This window comes from Stenella coeruleoalba (genome assembly GCF_951394435.1).
Source record: "Stenella coeruleoalba genome assembly, chromosome: 12".
In the NCBI taxonomy this organism is placed as follows: Eukaryota; Metazoa; Chordata; class Mammalia; order Artiodactyla; family Delphinidae; genus Stenella; species Stenella coeruleoalba.
In genome coordinates this window covers 75,572,999-75,600,632 of record NC_137158.1, presented here as the reverse complement: position 1 = coordinate 75,600,632, position 27,634 = coordinate 75,572,999, and the positions used below count along the sequence as shown (strand labels likewise).

The following is a 27,634-nucleotide window of genomic DNA, read 5'->3' as shown; positions in this document are numbered from 1 at the left end:
GATCCCACATGCCGCGGAACGGCTGTGCCCGTGAGCCATGGCCGCTGAGCCTGCGCATCCGGAGCCTGTGCTCCGCAACGGGAGAGGCCACAACAGTGAGAGGCCCGTGTACCGCCAAAAAAAAAAACAAAAACAAAAAAACAAAGTCAGTTTTCTCTGAACTTTTCTTCTTTTGGCAAGTCAGATCCTTCCTTCGTTGCTTTGCTACTGACACAAGCAGCAAGAACCATTTGAAGTTCAGTAGGCCTCCCTCTGCTGCCCTCTCAGTGACCTTGGTGAATGAAAGCTTCCCATGATGGCACATTTTCAAATAAATATGTGGCCCAGGCATCTGACGAGTGTCTGAGTAATTCTCTAGCGTGTTGAAGGACAGTGATACCATCAGCCCATCAGCTATTTTCCCACAGGAACCAAGCCAATAAAGCCTGAATTTTTCATGTACTTGCACATAAATAACACGAAGCATCAATGTGGATGCACTGTACACCCGAAAACAGTTCCGTCAGTACCACACGTCTGCCAGCTTTGTGTGGTGTCCCTTTCTGACTACAATATCACCTTCCAATTTCTACTTCCTCCACCTTCTATCCCCACCCCCACAACCATTCTACCTATCACGATGTAATATTCTATGAAAATTTAATTTCAAGTACATATGTCTACTAGACGTGGCAAGTCTACAAATAATATTTATATTTCATATGTTGTTATATTTCAGAGTTGAGGCAAAGTGACCTAAAGCAGGGCTTTGAATTCCCTCTATAAACTGGGGCTCGCTGGGTGCTCCCAGACCAGCTGTTTCCCCTCCCTGCAGCCCATGGGGATTTCCATGCGGGAAAGGAATAGGGCTGGCTATCTGCCTCAGGGAACAGCATCTCAGCCCTTTTCATTTCATTCACACCAGTACTTAGGGACATTGGGAAACCCAAAACAGTTCCCAATGGGAAAGAGGTTAGGCGGTCCTGAGACAGTTCTGTGTGCCTTACTACCCAAACATGAAATTTCATGGACCTCTCCTTTCTTCTAAATCACAGGTTGGAAAACTATAGCCCATACACCATACATCAGGCCAGCTGTCTAGTTTTACAAATAAAGTTTTATTGGAACACAGCAACACTCATTTGTATATTGTCTGTGATTGCTTTTGTACTATAACAGCAGAGTTGAGTAGTGAGGACAGAGGCTGTTTGGGCTGCAACACCTAAAATATTTACTATCTGGCCCTTTACAGAAAATGTTTGTTGATCTCTGTTTTAAAAGACAATGTCACAGACAAAAGGATTTAATGAAAACCAAGACAGACGAAGAATTTGATTGTGGGTATTCTTTAACTTTCCCTAAAGACACCAAAAACATTTTATAACTAGTAAAGTGGAGGTGTCAACTGAAAAGACAGAGGCGGGTGATGGTGTTTGAATCTAGATTACTGGTTCAACAGAACACACATTTTCTAAAAGTGAAAGGTCAAGGGCACTAACCTGGCATATTCTCAATGTTTTGGGAGACTGCTGGGGGGCAGTCATTCTCAGTTTAAAAGATGCTTAGTGGGAGGATGTTAATTTATAGTATTTTTTACTTAGAATCTACTTCAAAGATTTTAATTCATGGAGTTCTCATTTGCAAAATAAAATTCCTAACACCTAATTTGTAGATTCTAGATAAACGTTTTACTTGAAGTCTAATTTTCTTTTCTTTTTTTCTTTTTGGCTGTGCCACGTGGCCTTGCGGGATCTTAGTTCCTCGACCAGGGATTGAACCCGGGCCCACAGCAGTCAAATGCTGAGTCCTAACCACTGGAACCCCAGGGGGCTTCCCTGAAGTCTAATTTTCTTTGATTGGGAAAACACCTGAGTTCTTAGAGATGTGACATGTCGCACCAGAGGGCAAAACCTTCTGTTCCACTTGGGTTAGAGGTGGGAAGCCTATCTATCTGTGTGTCATCTGAAGGCTGAAAGGATGAACTCTTACTGACCAACCAGGTCCTCTGTGTATCACTGATTTTTAAGAGGTAGTGTTCTACTATGCACTGCAAGAGAAAACACAGGTTCTATGGCATGTTCAATGTATCGATGAGACTTGTTGAGGAATCAATGATCTGAGAACTCTGAAATGGTAGCTAGGGTGATCTAGTACTTGATGTCCTTTTACACCTGGCCCTGGTAATGTGGATTGATGGGCAAGTGGCACCAAAGGCCCAGATGGGCTCTGAGACGAGAGGGTCACCAGAGGGACCTTAAGAGGGAAAGTGATCCCTGGATAGCCAGTTAAATAGAACCAAGGACACTCTTAGAAAAGAAACACTGAGGCCCACTGGACAAAATAAAGTTGCCAGAGCAAAGTGGCTTAGCTAATAATGGGGGGGAAGGCGGGGAGGGGCACTTTCCTAAGATGAAAAGTTATAAATCCCCGGGAGAGGATTGCAACAGGAAAACAAGACAATGGAAAATTTGGTCAAGGGTGAAGAGTAGTAAAGGGAAAAAACATGGAGTAAGCTAGAATTTATGGTATTTAGCTTTTGTGATGAACAGCCATCATCTAAAAGTCCTCTGGCCTATCAAGTCAGCAAGGGAGTAACCTGCTTATCCTTGGCTATACCTTACCATTCCTGACTGTAAACCTGGAAGATCAGGGGGTCCCCATTCAAAAAAAAAAAAAAAGAGAGAGAGAGAGAGAGAGAGAGGATAAATGCCTAATTAAAAATGGCATGGACTTCCCTGGTGGCACAGGGAAGAATCCGTCTGCCAGTGCAGGGGACACTGGTTTGATCCCTGGTCTGGGAAGATCCCACATGCCGTGGAGCAACTAAGCCTGTGTGCCACAAGTACTGAGCCTGCGCTCTAGAGCCCACGAGTCACAACTACTGAAGCCTGTGTGCCTTCAGCCCGTGCTCTGCAAGAGAAGCCACCGCAAGGAGAAGCCCGTGCACTGCAACGAAGACCCAGCACAGCCCCCCGCCCGAAAAAAAAAAAAGGCATGATTTCATAAATTAGGAGGTTGGGATTAACATATACACACTACTATATATAAAATAGATAACCAACAAGGGCCTACTGTATAGCACAGAGAACTACACTCAATATCTCAATATTTTGTAATAATCTGTATGGGAAAAGAACATATATAATCTCTCTCTCTATATATCTATATATAACTGAATCACTGTGCTGTACACCTGAAACTAACATTGTACATCAACTATCCTTCATTAAAAATTTTTTTAAAAAATTGCATGGTTTCTATATACCTGAGTATGGCCTTATAACTGCAATCATTTTGGAGTGAAGCCACAACTAAAAAACCCTGAGGTAGAGGTGCCTGGAGTTGGAACATGCAATCATTACTCCCCGCACCCCAGCCCCTCACCACTAGACCAGCCTGCTCCAGCCTCCCAGTCTGAATTCCTCATCTTTCACCAAGACCATCCCAAATTATGATTGATGTAAGGATTGCAATGAAACGATACCATAGTTTTAGCCCTTTCCAAAAACTTAATGAAATCAGGCAAACTGGCAGAAGTCCACACGAAAGGAATCAAAGCTGGATACTGTGATCAGTGCTTCAGAGAAACGGAGCCGAGTTCAAAAGAAATAAGGCTGTGGACTAGTACTGATATTATTCTTAAGGCCACTGACGATCCCTCCTGCAAATGCATCATTGTTGACACCACTAAGTGCAGGAGGAAATGGTAAGGTCCTGGCCTACCTAAGGAAGTTCTTACATTTTTAGCATTTATATGCTGTCAAGATTAACTGTCTTAAGTTGTGAGTAAAGGATTTTTAACCTAAAAAATTTATGCAATCCGTATCAAGCTTAATTTCTATTTTTTTGAAAGAAAAATAACTGGGCTGAGTATTCAGAATATTGAGTCTCCTGGGATTAGTGGATGGAAACATTACAAGTCTGAAAAAGTACTGAAAAGGAATGAAGGTCAGAGAGTGGGCTGGGAAGCATATGGATGTTGTAACTGGACCCTCAGTTCAAGAACCTAACCTGTAGCAGCTACTTGGAGCCACAAGAAAATACTTCAGGACTTGAAAGATCTGGTAGCGTTAATAACCATGTCGAAGAAGAAACAGTGAAAAACGCCACTGGAAAACCCTAAGGTGGCTCGATCTCCATCACTGGTAAGATCTTGGCTCAAGTTCCTCTTGATGGGTCACTGGGCAAAATGCACCAGGTCCCCACAGAATCACAACGTGGTGTTTCCACTTGGGTGTGTTTGGGGAGGCGAGCCTCTGTTGCTGCAGTAGGAGGAGCAGCAAAAACGATCTTTTGCCATCTTTTTTTTTTTTTGCGGTACACGGGCCTCTCACTGTTGTGGCCTCTCCTGTTGTGGAGCACAGGCTCCGGACACGCAGGCTCAGCGGCCACGGCTCACGGGCCCAGCCGCTCCGCGGCATGTGGGATCCTCCCGGACCGGGGCACGAACCCGTGTCCCCTGCATCGGCAGGCGGACTCTCAACCACTGCGCCACCAGGGAAGCCCTTTTGCCGTCTTTTGACTTAATCAAAACCCAGTTATCAGATCTGAATTCTAGCTGTTACTTTGGTTTGTTTACCCAAAGCCTCCTCTCTTGCCGATGGAGTTAACTGGAATTGTGTTGCGTGTTTATTAGCATTTCTCATTTCTTTTATGCTGCCATCCCTGAAAATAAACTTGTTATTCAAATGCTCCTTTCAAGTCCTCCTGCGTCTCCCTTAGAGCCTCACTGAGTTACAGACGTGCAGTCAAGAATAAGCCTCCGTGGTTTACATGCACCAGAAGTCCACACGCAATACACGGGACGGGAGAGCTCATTTGGCTGGTGTCCACACAGCATGAGCAGAAAGAAAAGGAATCAGTGGTGATGCCAAGCTGGCAAGCGGCCACCGTGTTCCAGTTCCTGGAGAAGAGCCAACCACAGGGTAAGCCTGGCTCACTGGGTTTGAGAGCTTTCACTTCATCAGTACATGGAGACAGGTGTGTGTATATATGTTACCAACCTTAAACTTTATTAACACTTACTTCCAGTGTCACAAGCTGGTATCTATTATTTATGGGCTTAATAAAAATTACGATTGAAAGAACTGCTTAAATAAATATTGATATTTTAAACTGATCAAACGAATATAATTTGATTTTATAATAATGAAATTGATACGTTTTTAACACTAATGTGGACTACAAACACCTACACACACTGCTTTAAGGAGCTGAACAGGAGAGGGATGAGATGACTAACCGTAGGAATTTTGCAGGAATAAGATGAGAAACCTTAAGTTTGAGGGGATGCGGTTGGGGGAGGGTTGGTGAGGATGGCGGACTCAAGTACCACAAAAAGGATGCACTCTGGGGAAAGGCGAGCAACAGACGAAGGACCAATGCACTTTTCCTGTGGTTCTTTTCAAGCCAAAGCATTATTTAAAAAAACCCAATGCTACCTAATCGTTGCGAGTATGGAGACCCCTTTTTGAAGTAGAAAATGGTTCCCATGGGGTCCATACAGTCCATTCAACATGAAAATGCATAATGAGGAGGAGAGAGTATAAATTGAGTTATGTTTTTAAATGACTTCGTATTTCATCCGCGCCAACCTCTATCTGTAACTAAACAAACAGTCGTTCTGGCCCGTGGGAGACACGGTTTATTCACTCTACAGGCCACACACAGTCTGAGCAGTAGCCTCTGGCGGTCGTGCCTCACCGGCACTCTTATCCCGGCTTTTCGGTACCCGTAGGGGGGCTCCATGTGGTGCAGGGGGGTCTGCCTCTGCCTCGTCCGCAGGATGGTCATGACAGTCACTGGACACACTGGTGGGTCAGGACGGGGATGTGCGGCAAACAGGGCCGTCAGGGGATTCCTGAATACAGCTGACCCTGAACGACACGGGTTTGAACTGCAGCAGGCCCACTTACACAGGGCTGTTTTCCAATAGCAAATGGTACACAACTACACAACCCGTGGCTGGCTGACTCTGTGGATGTGAAACTGCAGACCCAGAGGGCCCACTACAAGCTATACGTGCATTTGCCACTGTGCTAAAGCTGGCGCCCCTAAGCCTGGCGTTGTTCAAGGGTCAACCGTACCAATAGGCAGTCTGTGGGAGAGACAAGGTTTGTCTTCCTCTGGGATAGTGGGGTTTACGTTTGAAGTAGGTCACTCTGTGATATGGAGGGCATCCCTTCCAGAGAGGCAGGGCTGAGAAACGGACAGCTGAAGCCGGAAGGCAGCAGTGGCTAAAGCCAGACGATCCTAGAACTCTGTTATCTCGGTCAGTTCTTCTTTCTGTATACACTTGAGTTGAGTTTCTCTTAATGCCATGAAAAGCGAGTTCTGACGAGCACAGTGAGGGTCAGACTTCGCTGGCCAGGAGCCCCTGCCTGGGCCACCAGCCTGGAGCAGGGGCTGTTCGGCGGGGCGGGCCCTGCGGGGGACGCGGGAGAGCACTGAGAAGCTGCCTGGGAGGTGGAGCCACGGTGGCCCGAGTCCCAGGCAGGTGGTCTCTTCCCATAGAACAAGGGTCGGCATGTCTGCTCAATCGCTTGCATGAACAGCTCTTCCTTTGCTCACGTGGGCCCCTACCCATGGCTGTGAGACGGGAGTGGCACTGCAGATGGTCCTAAATTAAATCACACCAAAGGTCCAAAAGTGTAAAGAAATGTGCAGGAGGTCATTTACGACCATTAACACATTTTTTCAAGATTAGCAAACATTTGCTACCTTGAAAAGTTATAAGCTATGATTTCGTTTAATATTTTAAGGTTTTTGTTTGGAACTATGGTGAGTATTAAACCAGTCTTCACTAAATTGCACTTAAAAACCCCAAACCTACCAAACCTCTATTTCCAACAAGTTAAAAACAATTTAACACTTCAAGGAAATTTATCAGGAATTTAAGGAATGGCACAAAGAGAAAAAATTTTAATTTATGACATGCAAAGTGAATTTTTTTGGAAGCGAACTCTGTAAGTGAAATCAGAGTTTTGAAAGAGACAACTCCTCAAATTGACTATTTCTGCCAAACATTAACCTTATTTTCATTCTTTGATTTTGCAAGACTTTAAAATAGTATATTTTTAAGACCAACAATTTGATTATGTATTTTGAGAAACTCTCAATCTGTGAGTTCATCCAGGAGTGGCCTGGTCCCAGTGGAAAGATTCATGACAAAGAAACACTGAATATCTTTTCAAATTCTAAGTAGCATGTGCTGGAAACGAACACTCCCAGGAATACTCATAACTCCCTGCAACAACTATAATATTACACTGCGTTTTATTCAAATTATTGCCCTCTTGAAAAAAAAACTGGAGCACAAATTCAAGTCTTTGGTTTTGAAGGTATATTTGAAAATATACCTTCAAAACCAAAGACTTGAATTCGTGCTCCAATTTCATTAACTTCCAGCTTGAGTCCAGATAACGTGATGGACACTGCCACTTCCCATTCTTGACATCTGGCTGTTTAATTATTCTATTCGCTTAACTGTCTAAATATATTTGCATAAGTTTACAACAGTATCAGATGGAAGGCTTCATGAATCTGTCAATATTATATTTGGCCAGCTTAATGGAAAGGAAACGTTATGCTAAAAGCACAAAAATTCTGAACAGGGAAATAAGCAAACTGCCCTTACATCCACATAAGACATATTTGTTGGTAAAATATAAAAGAAAAGAAAGATGGGTGTTTCACCTGATTACTATCTTACAATATATTCAGTCTTTTTCTTATGCTACGCTGCACACCATCAGTTAATTATGTTTGAAAGCTGAAAGAACAAAGACTGCTTAGATGACAAATGAGGCAGTAAATGAAGCTGAGATAGGAATAAAGATTCAAGAGGGAAATATTTTGTTTCTTTTTTAATATGCATTTTGAGACTATACAAATGACCTGCAACTTATTTTAAAATCGACATTCTACCATTAAGTTTGACTCTGTACATATTACATGATATCCCCTGAGACAACTTAGAATGATGCAAAATGGGCTATTAATAATCACACAGAAAGCAGCAAACACATGTGAATGCATCAATCTAGCCATAAAAGGGCTCGAGGGGGCATGAGAGGAGGTTACCTGTTCAGGCACCAAAGTTAACTTCTAAGACCAAAGCCGACTTACATGTGTTGAGTTCAATGGATGTCTTACAGAACTCCAGTCAACATTGCTTTCTAGTACTTGTCTATCCAAGTTTAAGGCCACCCAGGAATGAAATCCAAAACTAAGTAAATATGCAGCAACCTCATTTGACAGTTTTCAAGTTCCAGTTTATCCTTTATCAGAGCTTCAAGCAAAAACCTAACATGTTTTGAGTTTGACTTCTTTTCATTTCCCATATCCAAGGGGTCACCCTGCCCACACTCTTGCCCCGACACACCGCTAATATATTGTGTTTTTCTCTTTCCTGACCCTTGGGAATAAGTTCGTGAAGGCAAAGACTTTGCCACATTCACCTTTTTATTCCTAGTGGCAAACAGAGTGGAAACATAAAAATCTGTTGAATGGACACAAGAGGAAAGAGATGGGAAAGGTCCTAATAACTTGCTGCCCGTTGATAATCCAGATGGATTGACCATGAATGGTTGACTTAGCGGCTGCTTAGAAATTTCTTCCGTGTGGAGGCCTCGATGTGATCAACTCGACTTTTTAGGGTCCAAGGATTCACTGTGAAGTAAGTTGCATTAAGCAAACTTACAAAGTCTGTTTTATCATCTAAATCCCATTTTATTCATTTTGGGTGAGGTATGACTTAGCCATTTTGAGAAGGCAGTGCAGAATGATGGAAAGAGCAACAGACATGAAACAGAAAAAAGCACAGGCAAGCCGCAGAGTAGGGTCCTAGTTAGTAGGGTCCTAGTTTTCTCATTTATATAATGAGAGAGTTGAACTGGACGATCTCCAGCATGGTGGTTGGGAGACATCCAGGGGTGGGCTTCCTCTCTTTGTGACGCTGGTTTTAGTAGTGCTAATGACTCCAGAACATTTAATTTATAGCCCAGATCTCTTTACCGAACCCTAGACCCAATAACCAATTGCCCAGTGGACATCTTCACTTGAACTTACAACAAATACTTCAGACTCAGAATGTTCAAAACGGAATTCGCTATCGTGCGGAAGAGAGAAAGCTACCCTTAGACCTGTTTGCAAGGCTGGCGTCTGGGAACCTGGCTTTTGAAAGGGTTTATACTGAACACCTGCTTCTCTTGTGGGAGTCTGGAATTTGGTGAGTGCCAGGCAGAGGGTGCCTACGTTCCTCTGCACTTCACCCCATGTGCCTTTTCCCTTAGCTGATTTTGCTTTGTATCCTTTTGCTGTAATAAATTGTAACTGTGAGTATGACTATATGCTGAGTCCCTCTAGTGAATCACTGGGGGTGGTTTGGGTTCCCCCAACACAATTATTTGCCTCCTAAAATTGGTTTGTCCTCCTTTTTTGCTTATCTAAGTAAACGACAATCAGACCCACCTGGGGAACAAGTCAGACATTTGAGCCATTTTTTTTTTTTTTTTTTTGCTGTACGTGGGCCTCTCCCATTGCAGAGCACAGGCTCCGGACGCGCAGGCTCAGCGGCCATGGCTCACGGGCCCAGCCGCTCCGCGGCATGTGGGATCTTCCCGGACCGGGGCACGAACCCGTGTCCCCTGCATCGGCAGGCGGACTCTCAACCACTGCGCCACCAGGGAAGCCCTTGAGCCATTTCTGAATTCTCTCCTCCCCTCTCCTGCTTATTGAGTCCAGCTCATTCTACCCCCATAATCCCTCTGGTATCCATGTCCTCCTTCACCTTCACTGGCTCTGCTGCAGGCTAGGCTGTGCGCTTCTCGCCTTCCTAACTATCCGTACTACCACCTCCTAACTAGGTATTCATGCCTGTGGTCTCCTTTCTCTCCAAATGGCTCTAAACTGTGAACACAGTGATGACGTTGCTCTGCTTAAAATCCACAGGTCCTGCAGAATTCAGTTCTGATTCCTAAGCTTGGCCCTCAAGGCCTCGCACGACCTGGGCCTTAGCTTCCTGCCCAGTGTCACTGCTCTCGCTCCGTCCAAATCTCTTGTTGCCTGCACACACGATCACCATAGCACCACGTTCCGTCTCACCTTGATGCTTTATGTGTTGTTGTTTTCCTGTCCCACGTCACCTGACTAGCCTCTTCTCATCCCTCACAAGTAGGATGAGGCAACCCCATGCCCAGCCTGAGCTCCCCAACCCTGCCAGCTCCCAGTGCCATCTGCTCCCATGGGCTCTGGGGCACCTCTGCATCCCTCTGTCTCTCAGGAGGAAAGAGCGCTCGGCTCTTTAAGGTGTTAATATATTTAACTGCTGCCCCTCACTAGCCCGTGAACTCCATGAGGGCAAGGTCCAGTCCTTTTGTTGTTTTGTTTGTTTGTTTCTCATGGCCTAGTGCACAGCACTCTTCAATAAATATTGTATGAGTGAATCAGAAATAAGGCATTTGTGTGGTCGCACAGTGATGCATTCATTAAGCTCGAATGCCCTGATGAATCATCACCATTAGCTTGAGTATCTGAAGTGCATCTAAAGGAAGAGGATTAGTCACTGCCAAGGACAGAACTCTCTGCCCTGGACTCTCCTGGTGATGACAATAAAATCGTCTTCTCCAGAGCTCCCTTTTCTCAGACCCATGTGGTCCTCTACCTTCTGTCCATAACCCACCCCGGGGCAATGCATATGATTCTTTACTATGTAAATATTAACTGAAGTGTTTTCAGCAGATTTTTCTGAATTGCTTCCCACAAATTCAGTGCTGTTTATCTAAGAGACGTCCGCTTGCTGACCGTGGCTTGCCTTGCCCTTCAGTTAAATCCTAATGTCCTTCTTCAAGTCTCTACTGTTCCCTTCCTACAATATATGAAGGATTTGAATTTGGAACCAAGCAAAGCCCAAATCCATTGGAAACACTGACTTACCTGTAAATGAAATTGACTCCCCGGTGCATTAGGCAACGTACCGAGGAAGAGCCCTTCCCTACCACCTCATGGATGATGTGTACACATGTCCTCAGGACAGAGAGCACAGCCAACCTCCAGGCTGAGTGTCTGAAATGCAGGGTCAGGTAAACTTGAGAAACTGCTCTGGCAAATGCCAATCTACGTGCCTTGATTAGCAAGAATACTCAGTATCTCGGTTAGTTTTCAGGAATAAAAATTATTTAACAAAATGGTAAGAGAAGGGCCTTAATACTTAGGTAAGTACCTGATAGCTTTTAGAACATCTGCATCATTTAGCAGTTGTCGTTTCTCACAAGAGAAGGACATGCTCAAATTTTATACTCTGATTTGATAAAAAACCCAATCAACATCCAGTTTAGGACTACAGTGGCTTGGAGCTGACAGAGACCAGAGGCCGTCATCTCATCAGCGAGGTGAAGGGCCTTGGCCTGGGGCAGAGGCAAGACTTTAAGTCGAGATGGGGCAATGCCTCATTTAGGGCGCTCACCACGGCACCATCCTGCCCTTCATCCTGATGCTGTCTCACTTCTGGTGGAAAAAAAAAAAAAAAAATTCCTTCCGAAGTTTTGAGAAAGGCGCTATATTGGTTCAAGTGTCATCAAATAAGTTAAAACAGTAAAAACAACCCATGGTCCACACCTGCAGATGCTCTTAGCACTTGGCCAGGCCATGCCCAGCCATGCAGATGGGGGCAGGAGTCCTCGGGAAGGAGGGGACCAGGGCTTTGCTGCAGGTACAGGGTTGGGTGTGTGCGTGAGCCGTGGCTCTCCCTTCTGGGGAGGTGGGGGACAAATGACACGTATCCCACAAAGCATAATTTTCATGGTACAGCTCTATCATGAGGGTTAAATGGGCTTCTGTAGGCTAATTATCATCGATGTCACTGAAGAATTTGCAAGTGTATAATGCAGTTCATGATTCTTGCTGGCCTGTGGGTCATCCTTAAAAGCAAGCAAATGGCACATTTCTGCAAAGAGTACCAACAAGCTTCTGCAGGATCAGAAAAGCAGCCTCCACCAAAGGCCAAACACGGATGTGACAGACCCCAAGAATCAGTGCCCCCATACTTCCTGCTCCTTTATGAAACCCAACATGGTCCCGACCTGCCCAGAGTCTCAAGCTGCACTAGATACATATCGTTCTTGTCTCTCTGTGAAGCTATTTATATTTCATTAAAACGTCAGTGCGGTCAATCAGCTTAAGCCCTTACTAGGTACGGAAATGAAACACGGAAAGAAGAAATTGAAACCGCTAATCTATAAGCCGTGGGCCGTCCCTGAATGGCAATGAAAATAAGGATTTTGTGTAGTGCTTTCCTCAAAGGTAAGACTATTCTGGGCAGTGTATGCATTGAGAAAGATACGGTAGGAACACATTTTATTGTATACATATTGTATGAGTGTGTGTGTGTGTGTGTGTGTGTGTGTGTGTGTGTGTGTGTGTGTGTGTGTGTGTGTGAAAGTCTAGATCTCTTTAGCCCTGGAGCATTCTGGGTGGTATCTCTATTTCGACTTTGCCCCCTAATCTTCTGAAGTCTGGTTTCAGAAGGCGGAGGTTTTCAGCAAACAACTTCAGGAGGCTTTTACTTTAAAATGAAGTTTAAGAAATTGACAGGAATCAGGAAAATATACACTGAATAAACGTCAAGGTCCTGTTAGAAAGTAGGTGTGTGGTCCAGGCATCCTACAGTTATTAGAACCGAGCTGTTTATTAGTTTCAGAGCTTCTTGACAACCCAAGAAAAAGGGGAGAACACTCAGGCCAACGATGTGTCTTGAAAAGGTATTTCCATTTCCTTGGGAAAACAGCACAGAAAACAAAGTAAATAACCCCAAAATACTACTGTCACTTAAGATCGGAAGAAATTCATTCAATAGCTAGAACCTACTGTGTGCCAAGCGCTGGGCCTGGCAGCCGACAGGTCAGGGTTATAATCTCCAGGGACAGCAGGGACTGACTCTATTCTATCACACTGGCTGAGCAGGGTCCTACGGCCTAGCACATCAATCATTGGGCTGGTAGGGTTGACAATACTTTTGTGAAATTAAGGAACCAAATCAAGTCTCTCACCTGAAGAGATGACCAACCTATCCCCAAGAGAGAAAGAGCTCAGTAGAAAACAATTCTGGACCCCTTTGACCTTTTAAAGCACATTCATTAATGGGTGACAGAAACACCAAGATCCACATCAAAAAAAAAAAAAAAAAAAGGGTGACATTATTCTGATTTAGAAGATACTCAAGGCAATAGTTTCAACCAGGAAAGCCTGGTTGAAAAATGTCACAATGAAAAATTTACCTTTGAGCAACACAGCTTTCTGCCAAGCAACCCAAAGTTTAGTTAGACAGTTTATCCTAAGTTACTACAATATTAAAGCTATAATGCAATTAATGGCTATCAAGCAATAAGGTTTTGGATATCATCTGCTCACATAATGGGATTAGGTTTAGAACAGGTCGTTTGGAGCCACTCTTTCTAATTGGACAGCTACCAGAATCAAGGCTCGTGTCCAGTAATGGATAGGATGTGAAAATAAGGCCATATAATCAGCAGGAAGACGATATAATATTTCTGAGGAGGCAACGATGGGGCTGAATCACGGCTTTACTACTTACTGGCTCCATGATCAGGGCAATTTACTTAATGTCTCTGTCCTCGGTTTCCCTCTGTGTAAACAAGGGCAGTGACGTTACCTACCTGGAAGGGGGCAGTGAGCATTAGATGAGTTAATATATACTGCTGAAAACGCTGTCTGGCTCTGATGTTAGTGCTGATTACAGTTTTAATTTTTATCGTTGTAATTTAAGTAAACATCCCTTTGTTTCTACTTGCTTTTTCTATGCATTTTTACACCGTTGACATTATAGTCTATGAATCCCATTTATTTTCCCACTAAACAAACCAGTTATTTCTCCAAGTCATTAAACATTATAAGCATATAGCTGCTGTATGTATTTAGAGACAATCATTCCGGTCCTGAAACTATCCAGACATTAGTATCTTTAACCCTCCCTTCAATGATTCCTTTTCGCATCACACATTACATCTAGGGGAAGAGAATGGATTATTTTGGGGGCTAGAAAAGATGTGAGCTTATGTGCTCAACAGAGAAGATACGGAAGAAATAAAATCACAATAGAAGATCTGTGAAAACGTACAGAACTACTGTAGACAGAGTTTTTGTTTGTGTTTAATAATACACAGAGAGCAGTGCCTGCATGTTGATAACACAGGAAGGAGGACAGGATGTCAGGGTAAGATGCAGAGTAGCCCCGTGCACTTGAGATGAACTGGACATTCCACCCTTGTCCTCAGCTTGAATGTGTGAACACAAAGAAGTGCTGAAGAGGGATTTATGGGCATTTTTTTTTTCAGTGCTGCAGAGATTCCCCATCAGGGTTTCCATGTACCATTAACTATTTATTGTCCAAAGACAAGAAGACTCTGTCTGAAATTCTAATCCATACACTTAATATTCTTCTTCTTCCTGAAATCTTCTGTTCTTTTTCCAGTGATGTGGTTACAGCGATATATTTTTTTTTTCTGTCTGTAATGCATTCTACTCCAAAGAAAGATAGCAGGTTCCAATTTAAGCCGCAAATGAAAACTAAAAGCACTTCAAAGAAGTCAAATAGATCTCCTTTTGGAATCCCATTGTTAGGTGGTGCCTCTCTCCTCTCTCCCTGTCCAAACTTTTCCATCTCTAAAATGGAGCACATTCCATTCTTTGTGACAAACTTATCAAAATTAAAATAACAACCTCCGGCTGTCAAAACAACTTCGAAAAAAAAAAAAGAAGTCACTTGTGGTTATTGTAAATAATAAAGAACTTACAGCTACCTATGCAATGATTTTTACCCATGTGAAAACTATTTCTTTAAATAGATGGCATAAAGGACTACAAATGAGTCATTTACTAAATTCATTATTTTATAAACTTCGGAGGGAACGCCAACCACATCACGGAACGGGGAGCTGGACTGACCATATGCAACTTGGAGAACCGACCTTTTGCAGAAGAGTCCTTGTTATAATTATTTTCAGGCCCAAACAAAAAACTGTCTCTTAATATGAGCAAGTACTTGGCACTTACACTTCAGGGAGAACTTTTCACATATCATTGTGATATTACAGCTTTGATGACAAGTTAACTCTTTGCCACCTGTAAGCAGACTGAACCGCTCCATAAAAAGAAAGAGCAAAGATAGTGGAAACCCAGGTTACTGGTCCCCATGGGCTTATAATAATTGTGATAGAGCGGCAAACACGCTGAAAACAGAGGATTCTGATGGGTTGGAAATATTTGTGCAAGTTCGACAAATTATGCATGGTGTCTCAGACAGAGAAGAGATTACTTCCTTTATTTTTAGGTGAATTCTCTTTATTTGTGTAATGTAGCTTGAAACAACTTTCAAAGCCTCTGACCTGCAGCAAATCACGGTCCATTCAGAAACCAAATTATCGAGGCTTAATGACTAAATGGACACAGAAATAGTATTTCACTACAGGCAACCGCATAGAGTGCAGAAACAGCTCATCTGTCCCCAGACACAGCCTGGAGCTGCCCGTTTTGACGCTTCTGGCTTTCCTTGTTACCTAGTACAAGGTCCAGCCTGGAACAGGGCTCACCAGCCCAGGCAAGGGAAACTGCTGGAAGTTTTGCTTTTCTGCCTCAAAGGCAATAAAGAATGACCCAGAGACCTTCTGTTGTGGCCATGCAGGAGGTGGCCCTGCCCATGCCCAGGGACAACCATTCACACTTACTGCTGTGAAGGGCCCCCTGGAGCTGTCAAGGCAGAGGCCTTGGAATGATCTCATTATATCCTTCCATTGGTTAAGGGCTCCCTCCCACTGCCTTCACGGTCAAGTTCAACTCCTAACTACAGGGTCTAAGGGCATCTGCAGTCAGGTGCCTGCCCACTGGTCTGTCTGGAATGATTCCCCCCTAAACGCTGCCCTTTTTCAGGACACCAAGGGCACTTCCAGGCAGCTTCTCTGCACGGCTGTCCTTTCCCTCAGGAGAAGCGAGCACCCCTTCCTCAACCCGGCACCTTCAACACTTTGCTTGGATCTATTAGTCTGTCAGCACTAAGCATCCAGGGCAGGGGCTGGGTCTTTCCCGCCTCGGTCACCCAGTGCATAGTGCACGTCAGACAGGCAACAATGTTTTGAATTGGAAGGGAACTTGGAGACTGTATCACCCGAACGTAAAAGAAGTCTCCATGTTTTTGCTCTGGCCTCTCTCCAGAGCTCCAAAAATGAATTTCTAACTGGCTGATCGATGACTTGACGGGGAAATCCAACAGGCACCTCAGACAACATGGCGCTCCCAGTCACCTCCACTGAAACACCAGCTCGCTCTTTGTGCGCCCTTCCTTCCAGGTCCTCGGGAGTCACCTTGGACCCCTCCTCATATTCCATCCATGTGCAGTTTCTGTGACTCCCAGTCGTCTCCTGGCCACACACCATCCTCTCCATTTCTACCACTACTGCCCCCATCCTGGGCCTATACCACATGCACTAAGGGCTCCTGACCTGTCTCTACTTCCTTCAGGTGACTGATGCCAGGTGGTCCTCCACCCACAAAATCTCAAACGTCCTAGTATGCCCCAGCATGTTACCCAAGGCCCCAATCTCTAGCCAACCTTCCCAGCCTACCAAAGTCCCACTGTGGTCTTGGCTTTCTTTGACGTTTTACTGCATGGATCGTTTATGCCTTCCTTGTGGCAAGCGAACTGCACAAACCATTTGCTTTAATTTCCCGGTGTTGACGCTCTATTATCCAAGCATCCTGCTGTCCCTGAAGGGTGGCACCACCTTTTATGCTTTTTTTTTTTTTTGCGGTACGCAGGCCTCTCACTGCCGTGGCCTCTCCCGTTGCGGAGCACAGGCTCCGGACGCGCAGGCTCAGCCGCTGTGGCCCCTCCCCTCGCGGAGCACAGGCTCCAGACGCGCAGGCTCAGCGGCCATGGCTCACGGGCCCAGCCGCTCCGCGGCATGTGGGATCTTCCCGGACCGGGGCACGAACCCGTGTCCCCTGCATCGGCAGGCGGACTCCCAACCTCTGCGCCACCAGGGAAGCCCCTACGCTTTGTTTTATGTCTCAGTGTGCAGCACACACGGCATCGGAAATACACACTGACTGACCTACTGAAAAGAAAATATCAAGATGTTCAAAATTTAAGTTATTCTTGTGCAAAGATCTCATAAACCTTCATATTCATGGAGCGCTGGAGCTCTCCTTGGCCATTTATCACTAACTTGGCTCACAGGGCTGGTACGAGGGGTAATGAATGAGCTCATCTACATAAAGCATTGGGAAGAGTGTCTGGCCTGTAGTAAGAAGAGCTATTATTTATTATTATTATTATTATTCCCACTGAAATGAGGGCTGAGATTCATTAACACAAAATGTGACAAGCAGTTTCCACACAAACGGCCGTATGCCAAGTGATACAGCTTGGTGAGATATTCGATCTGTAAGTCCATATCTAAACACGTTAAGAAAAATATATTTAGACCTGATTTATAGCATTGCTGGTCAGTAACTGGTTTGAAAAGAAGGGCTACGGCACTGACCCCGAAAGGCTGGAGTTACAAGCAGATAAGATAGGTGGGCATTTGAGCCTGTCCCCTTAGTGTCTTACAAGATGTGCTTTTCCAGACCGGGACTGGAGTGGAGATCCTGATACTGTGAGGTCACATCGGCAGAGGACACCTTAAGGACCCCCGTGCCCTCCGCGCAGCTGGCTGACCCCCTCACACTGGGTTGGCTCAGCCGTACGTTCTACACTGGACTCCCCAGTGTGGACAGATCAAGGGAACCAAAGGCAGGGTCTTTACCCTGGGGAGGCCTGGATTAACAGGAGACACTGGGTAAGGCGACTTGATAAAGGATAGGACACCCAAAGGCAATAACTGCAAGAGACCTTAGCTGGGTAGAGCTGGCAGCACAAAGGCAGAGGTGTGCTTGAGTGAGAAATGCAGTGTTGGGAGGTGAGTAGGGGGTCACAATGCCAGTCCTGGGGGAAGGTTCTGGAGTGAGTAAATATGTCTTCAGAGAAGAAACACAGATAAATTTGAGAACTGGATGATGGATTTTGGAAGGAACAAAGAAGCACGGGGGTTACCCAGTGACTTTCACAGGCTTTACACTCCCCAGAGCTGATTCTTAGGGTTGGGGTAAGTCTCAAACAGGAGACTGACATACACTATGGATTCAGCTTGTATTCTTAGCCCTAGGTCTCCCCCTCAGCACACTGGCCAAGGGCACATACGTAATGCAGGTACCCCTGGAAATCCTTACAGAAGGGTGGCAGTGTGACTATGAATTTTCATTCTGGGTCTTCCAGGGACTATGTACATAAATACCTCTGTTTGATCACTTAACTCAACATAAACTATTTCTCTAATACCTACTTTATACTTGTTCCCTGATTTAATTAGATCTGGCTATAGTCACTGGTATAAAATGTTTTGAATTTTCAATGATACCCAGAAAACAGCAGGGGGGAACCAACTTTTCCAAAAGCAGTATACCACAAATGTTTTATAGGGACATATACTATTTTTATTTTAACGTTTAATCTGATGTCCATGGGTGGATACTCTGATGAACACGTACATAGTTAAGCCTGTGAACTGCTATGAGCTCCAGATAACATCAACCATATTCCTCCCTCAAATTACAATCCCAGTTGAAAGCGTCATATCCTTCTTCTCAATCTAGCTTTTCTTCCTGTTCATTCATTCCCACCAAATGCTCCAACTGACTCTGACGGTGGCCCATTTATTTAATTTGAAAGCTGGTATTTTGGTTTGTATTAATTTTATTACCCTTTCTTAAACTGCTTAGCTGCTTCTGACTATATGCCTCTTAGTACGGACTAGGATAACAAAGTAAACAAAGGCAACCAAGAGGCACAGAACAAAGAGAAGCGCCACGAGCACCAGACACTTTCATGGATGTCTTTCCTTCTGACTTGCGTATATCTTGATTGGCAGTTTTATGCTCTGAATCCAAACTGCTAAATGTGGCAGGAAACAAGTAGGCTAGAGATGGAAGTGGAAGAGGAATGGGCCAATTTCATCAATCCCTAGAGAAAACAAAAGGTCAGTACGCTGATGATAGGGGTGGACACTTAGGCGCCACAAGTACCCTTTTCTAGGTTCATAGAAAGTAAGAAAGACAGAGCCTACACATAGGGATGACCAGTGGTAGGTTAAAAATTTAAGCCAATTAAAAAATAATTAACTCAATAATAGAAATATCTGGTAACGTTATTACTCAGCACGTTTCCCAGGCTGAGGCTGATTTCATTTGAAGTAATTTTATATTTATGCTAAAAATATATTAGCATTGGACTTCCCTGGTGGTGCAGTGGTTGAGAATCCGTCTGCCAGTGCAGGGGACATGGGTTCGAGCCCTGGTCTGGCAAGATCCTACATGCCACAGAGCAACTAAGCCCATGCGCCACAACCACTGAGCTTGCGCTCTAGAGCCCACAAGCCACAACTACTGAGCCCGCGTGCCACAACTACTGAAGCCTGCGTGCCTAGAGCCCGTGCTCCGCAACAAGAGAAGCCACAGCGATGAGAAGCCCTCGCACTGCAACAAAGAGTAGCCCCCGCTCGCCGCAACTAGAGAAAGCCCGCGCGCAGCAACGAAGACCCAACGTAGCAAAAGATAAAAATAAATAAAATTTAAAAAACCACAATATTAAAACAAAACAAAACAACATTAGCATCAAACTCAGGGAGAAAAGGTCATTGAAACAAATGGACTAGACCTAGATAACAGTATGTGGTAGAGGGGCAAACATTTTCCTGAGTCACAAAGCTTCCTGTGTCTCATCAACCTGATAAACAGTTTCTGGAAATCGAGAATGCCGCTGGTCACTTCCCTTCTGCTGAAACATGCCAGACTGAAAAGGCAGGGATGAGTTATCTCCTGCTGGACAGATACACGTGTGCCTCTCCTCTGGACACCGGGAAGGGGGCATGGTTACAGAGCAACTGGGCCACTTGCTGCAGCCACGTCAGGATACGAGGAAGTGAGGGATGCCTGCTCCAGAGGAAGGGCACGTTTGGGAGAAAGCAGGAAATCCTGATGTAGAGATAAGAAGAGCAGTGGGAGAGAGACCCAAGCTGGGTGGAGAAGAGGAACCCGACCAGGTCCACACAAATGGGGTGAAAGGACACAGCGATACAAAGGAAGTGAGGCCAGATGGGGAGGGATTTTATACTCTTTTGTGTGCAGCGAGTCTGGATGATTTCAAACTAATCACAGAGATTTCAGGTGTCGGGTTAACTGGGGCCAGGGAACATGGGAGTTAGGAAGGTCACTTGAAGAGACTTAAAAAAAATAAGCTAAGAGGGCTTCCCTCGTGGCGCAGTGGTTGAGAGTCCGCCTGCCGATGTGGGGGACACGGGTTCGTGCCCCGGTCCGGGAAGATCCCACATGCCGCGGAGCGGCTGGGCCCGTGAGCCATGGCCGCTGAGCCTGCGCGTCCGGAGCCTGTGCTCCGCAACGGGAGAGGCCACAACAGTGAGAGGTCCGCGTACTGGGGAAAAAATAAATAAATAAATAAATAAAGCTAAGAGCTTCTTTATTTGTCGGGGGGGTGGTGGGTGGTGTGCGTGGGGAAAGTAAGGCAAGAGGAGAGTGAGGGAAAGGAGAGAGGAGGAGTGGATGATTTTGCAGGAAATATGCCCAACGCTGAGCTTCCGACAGACCTTCTGTGTGATCTCACAGGACGGGAAGCTCTTGACAACACGACTGCTTAGCCATCTCATTTAAAGGCAGCTTGGGGGGACTTCCTTGGTGGCGCAGTGGTGAAGAATCCACCTGCCAATGCAGGGGACACGGGTTCGAGCCCTGGTCCGGGGAGAGATCCCACATGCCACGGAGCAGCTAAGCTGGTGCGCCACAACTACTGAGCCTGTGCTCTAGAGCTCGCGAGCCACAACTACTGAGCCCACGCGCCACAACTACGGAAGCCTGCATGCCGAGCGCCCGTGCTCTGCAACAAGAGAAGCCACCCAATGAGAAGACTGCACACTGCAACCAAGAGTAGCTCCCTCTCTGCAACTAGAGAAAGCCCTTGCACAGCAATGAAGACCCAGCGCAGCCAAAAATAAACAAATAAATAAATTTATTTATTTAAAAAAATAAAGGCAGCTTGAGGAGGGAGTGTGTGTACCTGGCCATGAATCTCTGGAAAATGTGAGGAGTAGCGCACTGGGTTGAAACCCTACAAGGTCTGAGTTAATTCATGCCTAACCGAGTGCACCGAGTTTGTAACTATGCATCCCTGAGTAGGGTCGGTGTGCCAGGAGGGAAACATCTCCCCACTGAGCTGCAGAATAACTTCACCACTGACCTGAATCAGATGCAGCGGAAACAAAACATTCAGTACATACTTTTACAGGAGAGGGAGGAGAACGGAAAACAAAGTGAGCTTAACTGAAATGTGAGAAAGAAAACGGCAATGACTTGGCTGGGTGGGGCCCCAGCTTGCGCTTTCACTGGCCCCCGTTCCCCGCAGACCAGTAACTCTCCACCCAGCATTCGCTGTGGATGACATCACTGATTTCCCAAACACGCTCCAGCAGTTTCCTGCTTTCCAGAGTCAAGCTAAGCGAGGTTGTCAGTGGGGCACCTGTGTAGAGATGTGGCCAGGTCAGGTCAGAGTGGAAATGGAGGCCACACCAGGGCCCGTTTGCTCGTTCAATGAGCTGTTTGTTTTACTGATGATGTTTTAGTCCCCTTTCCCTGGACAGATTTCCGTGCTCTGATGGGGCCAGCCCAGACCAATCATGGCATGTACATATATATTCAGTGCCCAGGATCACACGGTCTGTTCCAGAAAGAGCACAGGGGCCAAAGTGAAGGGTGTAGGAAGGGACAGGGGAACTGCCCAGTGAGAATCACTGCTCCAGACGGACTGGGAGCTCTGACGCACTGCATCTTACAGCCCCCAGCCTAGGTGCTTCTCTCTCCCCATTGGTCTGTGAGGCCAAAGCCCTAGGATTCTCTCCACAGTTTCAAGTAGCCACTGTGTCCCCCAGAAAGGCTCTAACTGGCACCGAACACCACGTAAACGCTGTAGGAAGTCTTAATCCCTTCAGGGTAAACTGCAGGATGGCTTAAGCCCAAGATTCCAGCTCATATTCTTGTCCTTAATAACCATTAGGTCCTAATTTTGTGTCCTAAGTTTGTCAATAGAGAAGACTTCATATTCAAGAGGACTTCTAAGTTCCTCTAAGGAGCTAATCTCATTGCCTTGATGTGATATCAAAGGAAAAGAGTCCGAGACACCAAAAACTACCTTCAAAATGGACTTCTGCTAGGAATTCACACTTGGTTGGACACCTCTCCAAGCCAACTGTTCTGACAACACGTCACTGTGTGAGGAAGCCCTGCACGAAAACAAATTAACATGGAAAAAACGATCTTGCATTTCCTTAGCAGAGTTTGGGGCCAGCAAACATCTGACAAGACTCGACAAACCATACTCAGGAGCGCACTTCTTAGAGTAACATTCCAGCTCTTTTGTCCATTCTTTGGTGTCCCAATTTTCAGGTGTTAAAACACTACAAGAAAGCCAGGAAGGGCAAGATGATTCTACCAGCCTAATTCCACCTGCCATACGTGTACTCTGACTCCCTTGCAACTAACTGGCCCTGGCTAAACGTTTCCCCAAGTACTTTCAGTTTACCATTTCTCTATTTATTGTATTTTCATGTCATGAAAGTGACATATCCTTGATGCAGTCATTTGAAATAAGCAGAAAAGAAAAGAAGCTGTTCATAATATCACAGCCCCCTGTCAACATTTTGGTGTCTTTTTAGTCTTTTCTATATGGAATGTAATTTATTTCCCAATAATATAATTTTATAAACTTTGCTTACATATTAATGTTTTTATGTCACAAAATTTATGTCAAGTGATTAAACAGCCCTGATAAATTATAAAAACCTAAAGACAATATCAAAGCAATGGGACCACCAGACAAAGACCACCTACTAAACTGGGGAAGGGGTGGGGAATGAGATTGTTTTGGAGAAGTTTTATAAGTTATGAGATTTATTGAGCACTCGAAACCATAAGCTTTGAAAGAATTTTTGGAAACTTAACAGGGTAATCTGTAGACTATAGGGCTGGAAAATCTTAAAAACAGTCTGCTCTTTTCTCCCCACATCAAAGACCTGGATTTGCTAAACTATTTCTTACAAGGAGAGGTACTAAGTGGTGGTGTGTTGGTCAAGGATTTTATACTCTTTTGTAGCTTTCAATAATATGATGGAAAGAATATACAAGAATAATGCCATTAAAGAGAGGCAAGGATACACACGGAGCTTAGTAGGAACGAAGATATTTTAGGAAGGAAAAATGAGATAGAAAACACTGCCAGTGCACGTAAGGATGGGGCAAAGGTCTTAGATGGCCCTAGCTGAGGAACCCATGTACGACTGGGTGTTTCTATAAAAACAGCACCAGGAAGTGAAATGTACTGGTAAAGTGTCTACACCAACTGGAGGTCACAAATTGGTGATCAACTCCAATTAAAGCAGTAACTAAATAAAACATGATGAAATCATTCAGTGGTAGAAAACTTTGGCCTCTAAGTAAGGATGGAAGGTAACGTAAATATTTAGAAAACTAAATCTGGAGGGGAAAAAACCAAACTCTCCAGCACTTCACCGTGCGATCTGCCAAAGTCAGCAGAGCTGGAGATGTTCATTGTTTGAGGAGGGGCATGCCTGTGTTGAGATCCTCCACTTTCAGACCTAGTAGGCAGCCAGGAGGACGGGCGTCCCCTGAGGACACCCCAGAAGGGATTTCTCCTCTGCTGTAAAGCCCACGGTGCTCTGCACGTGTATGATTTTCCTTCCAGCATCTGCCGTAAGGCCCCTCGGGAGAGGACTGGAGCTCGTTCACCCCCATGTGGCTTACAGCACCTCCCACCCGACAGGTATAAATGAATGCGTGAATGAATGAACGAGCCATGCAGAAAAACGGAGGGGCTTTCTGATTTTGAGGTCTCAGTTCGGGCTTTTTTCCTGGAGGGGAGAGACGGATGTGTGCTTCAGAGGCACTCGAATAAGCCCGTGTTGAGTCAGGGTGATTCATCAGGCTAGAATTTTCCCACCTGCAGGAGCCAGGCCCCCCCAGTGTCCCCATCCCCCTTTGCCTCGGTCATCTCAGCAGGAAATTACTACACTGGGTCTCCCACACGTATGATGAATCTTAGAAGCATTCTCACAGACTGTGGCAGGGCCCCGGACGGGGTCAAGTAAAAGTAAATACCAGCCCTTATTAGGCGATCCTGGCCTCCTGCGTTGCGTTTGCCCCGGACACCAGCGGCTTCCTGCTCTGTCACAGAAAGCAGACCACAGGTCACCGCCTCCACGTGATGCTTCCTGACCTCCAGGAACTGCTTCCTTCCTCGCTCCTCACGTGATTGTTTTGGAGGATTTTACCGGGGCCCTGCCGCTTACAGCTCCACCCGGGGGTGGAGGCTCGGGACCTCCTCAGGGAACCCAGGCAGCCGGAGGCCACCCCTCGAGGACTGCTCACACCTTCATTTTCTAACTACCAGCCCGGCGTCCAGGAGGAGCAGAGGGGCGGAGGGATGGACTCGTGGTCATGCACACACACACAAGCTGTGGCTGATGGAACCCTGGCTTTCCAGAACTGGTCTTACAAGGCTGTGGATGTGAGGGTATTAGTTGAGGTGGGAGGAGACTCACAAGCAACTATTTGCTTAGTGACCCCACAGATTTAAAATTATGATTGGTATTTAATGACTCTTAAATGCTCAGATACTCAGAAGGTATCATTTATTGACTCACGATTTTTTATACCAAACCACTGTCTTTGTTAATTCCCTTCTATCTACCTTTACTAGCTGCCTGAAGTGGAGAAAGCTGCTTTACTGGGGGCTCCCCACGGCATGGAGCACAGGGCCATGTGCAAGTCCCCTGAATGAATGAATCTGTTGGGAGAACTACTGTAGGATTTCAAATCTGTGCAGGACAAGACAGGGCAGATTAGGAACTCAGCTAATTCCCTCCTCAGTTGTGTCCACTGTTCCATGCTCTTTGGGACCCTCGTGGCCGCTTGTCCCTGGTCCCTCTGGGCGGGTACTACCCGGCTGTGCTCTGCTAAGCAAAGGCCTTCATGGACTGAAGACCAGATCTTTGGCCCTGAGGAGCTGCCGTCAGGGAGGCCATTCTAAGGAATATAAAGCAAGCTCTCCTCGTGTTTTTGTTAACTGAGATAAGATTAAATTATGCTCAATAAATTTTACCCTTTAAAAACGTGTAGGTCTATGAGTTTTGACACACGTATACAGTCATGGATCCACCACCACAATTAAAATATAGAGCAGGCGTCCCCAACCCCCAGGCCATGGAACGGTATCAGTCCGCGGCCTGTTAGGAACCCGGCTGCACGGCAGGAGGTGAGCGGCAAGGGAGCGAGCGAAGCTTCATCTGCTGCTCCCCATTGCTCGCACTATGGCCTGAAACGTCCCCCCTCCCCCATCCGTGGAAAAACTGTCTTCCATGAAACTGGTCCCTGGTACCAAAAAGGTTGGGGACCGCTGATATAGAGTATTTCCATCACCCACAAAAGGTCGCTGGTGCTCCTCTGCAATCTGTCCCCTCTCCCCATCTGCCCCCTGGACCACTGATCTGAATTTTTTTTTACCTTCAGTTGCACCTTTTCTAAAATTACCATTCAGAACCTGTTTTATTTGAACCCTTCTCTCTCTTCCAGCACCGTCGCTGTGCCTCCCTCAATGGGAATCTCCACCGCCAGCTCCTGCGGTTACTCTCTGGTCTCCCTGTGCCGCCTACGATGGTTCTGCCCAGACCCTCGAGGGCTCCTGTTACCCCGTTGGCTCCGGAAACATGGCAGTTTTCCTAGTACCATCCTTTACCGCTTATTTCTCTCGTGCATATCCTTGCTTCTCCCCTGTGTCCACCCTCATGTATATTCTTAAAGCTCTCAGGGCCTTCTTCCTGCCTGTTCCTTTCTTCTGAGTGCTGTGTCTGTATTTCTCATGGATTCACAGATCATTTTATAGATCCTATAAGCCCTTTCAGCTCTCTACGTCCTGGCCAGACGCATTTCTGGCTCTGCCCATCTGTCTTCTTGACTGTGCTCCTTCCGTGACGGACAGCATCGCCGTCTACACTCAGGCCAAAAGTGTCCTTTGCCCCGAGCCCCACGTGCAGGTGGCTACCTTCAAAATATACCTCGAGGGTTTCCCTGGTGGCGCAGTGGTTGAGAGTCCGCCTGCCGATGCAGGGAACACGGGTTCGTGCCCCGGTCCGGGAAGATCCCACATGCCGCGGAGCGGCTGGGCCCGTGAGCCATGGCCACTGAGCCTGCAGGTCCGGAGCCTGTGCTCCGCGAAGGGAGAGGCCACAGCGGCTGAGCATGCGCGTCCGGATCACCGCGACGGGAGGGGCCACAGCAGTGAGAGGCCCGCGTACCGCAAAATAAATAAATAAAAATATACCTCGAATTCGTCTCCACTCCCCATATTTACTTCTACAGCTGCCATGCCAACCTTGATTACCTCTGGCCTCAGCCGATGTCTCCCTGGGTCTGGTTCTCTTTCCTCTAAACATTCTCCACTTTGCTACCAGAGCTGTTTTTCTAAAATATAAATCAGACATTTTTCTTTTCCAGTGGTGAGGACCCTGGGCTTTCACTTCTGAGGGCGCAAGTTCGATCCCTGGTGGGGGAACTAGGATCCCGCAAGCCACGTGGCGCGGCCAAAAAAAAAAAAAAAAAAGAATAAAAACCAGGCATGAAACCCATCTTACTGTAACTCCCCAGTGTGCATGGGATAAAACCCAAGGTCTTTAAGATGGCAGCTGAGATCCTTAACAGTCTGGCCTGGTGTTGCTACCCTAATCCCATTTCTCAGCCTCTCAGCCCCTGTCCAGCTCCAGCCACACTGGACCACGCTGGGAAGGGTCCCATGTATTTCTGTGCCTTTGAGTCAAAATTCACCGTTTCCCCAGTTCAGAGGTTGATTCTCTTTTTCTTCCACACACCCCCTGCCCCCAACCTGGTAAGAAATAGCTACTGCCTCCCCGGTGCCCTGAGAATATTTCAAATGCCAACACCAACCCCACACGTACTGGATGCCTCCGTGCTGTTCAGCCCGCTGCTCCTCTTAGTATATCCTCACAGCTACTCCTCTTAGTATCTCTGTGCATCACAGGCATTAAGAATTCAAAAAACGCTTATTGAAAACACTTTGCCCAATATCAGACGCAACGTGTAAACATGAAGGCAAGCAACTCTGTACTCATTATGCACTTTTTACCCATCCACTGCCTAAACAACAGAGCCACATGGCTTATTTTAAAAATTGCTATGTTTCCTGTCTGGACTTGATCAGCTTGTAACAACAATGACAGCAACAGAGATGATCAAGATTTTTTGTGCTGAATCCAATCCAGGGGCGTCCCATGATGAGAAGACAAACCAAGGGAAACCACCATCTCTCTGTGTGGCTATAATGAAGCATTTTATGTACTAAGCCTATCATCGTGGATTTTAAGTGCTTTGATAAGCTTTCACTTCCGTGCTATCTCCCCTCCGTCCAAAGAGAAGCTTTGAAATAACAATAACCATCCCATAGCAACAATGT

At 45.9% G+C, this 27,634-nt stretch overlaps 1 protein-coding gene across 13 annotated transcripts in view; it reads right to left on the bottom strand.

The window, feature by feature from the left end:
* The window catches only part of MTHFD1L (methylenetetrahydrofolate dehydrogenase (NADP+ dependent) 1 like), a 227,690-nt gene that overhangs the window by 49,312 nt on the left and 150,744 nt on the right, over positions 1-27,634 (bottom strand). The window lies entirely within an intron of this gene.